Source organism: Antedon mediterranea, chromosome 2, assembly GCF_964355755.1.
Source record: "Antedon mediterranea chromosome 2, ecAntMedi1.1, whole genome shotgun sequence".
In the NCBI taxonomy this organism is placed as follows: Eukaryota; Metazoa; Echinodermata; class Crinoidea; order Comatulida; family Antedonidae; genus Antedon; species Antedon mediterranea.
This window is the reverse complement of record NC_092671.1, coordinates 31,477,304-31,479,803: the sequence shown is the minus strand read 5'-3', so window position 1 is coordinate 31,479,803 and position 2,500 is coordinate 31,477,304. Positions and strand designations below refer to the sequence as shown.

Below are 2,500 nucleotides of genomic sequence, written 5' to 3'. Positions count from 1 at the left end.
CTCTTTTCGCTGTGGTCTTTTTGGCATTGGAACTCGGATGACAGGGAGTTGAACAGCTGATTTTGCCTTTGGACCGAAAAGTAGCCCTAGTGCTCGTCGTTTGTCACTCACCTGCTTGTTCGTTTTCGATAACAGCTGTTTAGCAATGTCACTATTGATCTGTCTGGACCCCTGAAATTCAGAGTTCAGATAAATTAGTTTTTCAACTTCTTCATCTGACCAGATTGACTTCTTAGATCTTTTGCTATTCTTAGCCCTTTGCAATCTCTTCCCCTCTACTTCCGCCTGTTGAGCTTCCACCCTCTTTAAATTACGCAGGATAGGGTGTCGGTGCCTTTCATGCTGGGAGAGACCCGTTTTGGTCTTAAATGCCTTGCCACAGGAGCAGACAAAGTCTAACACCTGGGCGGTAGTAGGTTGTTCCAATATACTACATTTGGCGTAGTGTATGGTAGCACCGTGCCCCGTTTTGGAAAACTTCCCACATTTTCCGCATTTAAATAGTACACTCGCATCGGTATGCTTGTGTAGGTGAGTTGTCAATTTTCTTATTTCTGTATAACCGGTGTTACACATGGGACACACAAAGTATGTAAACGGGACAGGTACTACCACAACCGGGTTGTTCTCTACCTCCTTTCTACTTTCAGCAGAACGGACAACAGGTATATCCTGAGCGCTCTCAGGTATAGATAAATCCTCAATTGGAGTTCTTACTTTGAAGAACTCTTTTAGACTTGACGGTGGGATGTTGTGCCCGTCTATTACAGGATGCTTATGACTTCTAAACTCACAATGCCGGAAGGACATTGTCAGCACTGATTTTGTGCTAGGTTCTCCTTCGGAATCGACCTGTCCCAGCGCCAGACTCGACTCCCGTACAGTATGCAATTTAGTGGACGAAAGGCTGTTTGCACCCTTCCGAACGCGGTCGTTTGTTTCCTTATGAAGAAAACGGGCGCCACCGCCTCCCGACTGACTATAGCACGAGCATTCATCTAAAGACACCGGAGCGTCTCTAGAGTTCATGCTGTGGCGTCGTACGTTATATGCAGCAACCTGCTGCACGGTTGACCTATCGGCCGTCCTGCATGCGGGAGAATCAAATACAGGAGACGTGCATGCCCGCTCCTGTACCTGCAAGTGTGTCGCAACCCCCATCTGCACCTGCAACAGATGAGGCCGGGTCCCGAGTCCGGGAATATAATTAAATATACTTGTACAAATCAACTTGTTTTTACACTCTCGGGAGATTAACCTAAGAGAAACCCCAATTAGACCAGTGAGGTACGGTAAGAACACACGTACATTAGGTTCTCATTTCTATATATTCGCCATCTTTTGGAATCTTTTGTGATCGGCAACTGGATGTACAAGGACATTCACGTTGCAGGATCTGTAAAAGAGTCGCTGACAGTGCCCTAATTAGCAGCCACCCTAGTCTGTTCGTCACCAATTAAACAAGTCAACTGGCTTACAACCCCTACCTCGCGAAGGTAGACTTAGGACGTTTTACCCAGATCTTCACAAGTCGGTCCTTCCCTCACACCGTATGTATAGTGTTACCGTGAAGGGTCTCCTCCTTGCGCTCCATAGAATGGGAGGATCTAGACTTAAGAGAGTCTAAGTTACTCCCGCCGTTTACCCGCGCTTCGTTGAATTTCTTCACTTTGACATTCAGAGCACTGGGCAGAAATCACATTGCGTCAATGCCATGGTTGCGGACGTCGCAATGCTTTGTTTTAATTAGACAGTCGGATTCCCCGTGTCCGTACCAGTTCTAAGTTGGCTGTTTGGCGCCGGCCGAAGCGACCCCGAAAGACCGCCAAGCCAGGAAGGTCCACGGAATGGGCCCGGCACTAGTCCGGGCTCGCCCTGCTTGCGCAGGCCTCGCCCAGTCACGGCACGCGCCCGGTCCCGCTTCACTCCCCGGCCCGACCGACCCAGCCCTTAGAGCCAATCCTTTTCCCGAAGTTACGGATCTAATTTGCCGACTTCCCTTACCTACATTGTTCTATCGGCCAGAGGCTATTCACCTTGGAGACCGGCTGCGGTTATGGGTACGAGCCGAGGCGAAAATCAGTCGGTGTCCCTCGGATTTTCAAGGGCCAGCGGAAGCGCACCGGACACCGCAAGAGCCGCGGTGCTTTACGGGCCCGCAGCCCCTATCTCCGGGCGAACCGATTCCAGGGCGCCCGACCCTTACAAAGAAAAGACAACTCTTCCCGGGGCTCCCGCCAGCGTCTCCGAGTTCGTTTGCTTTGCAGCACTGGCTGCGCGAGGCAGCGACTTCCGCCTTCGGGTTCGGGAATATTGACCCGATTCCCTTTCGCATAAGGGGCGCGACCCACGAGAGGCCTACGCCACCGCTCGGAACGGAACTACCCTATAGCTTAGGATCGACTGACCCATGTGCAACGGCTGTTCACATGGAACCCTTCTCCACACTCGGCCCTCAAGGCTCTCACTTGAATATTTGCTACTACCACCAAGATCTGCA

At 50.9% G+C, this 2,500-nt stretch overlaps 1 pseudogene; it reads right to left on the bottom strand.

The window, feature by feature from the left end:
- Positions 1 to 2,500, bottom strand: part of LOC140042470 (large subunit ribosomal RNA) — an 8,212-nt pseudogene that overhangs the window by 4,034 nt on the left and 1,678 nt on the right.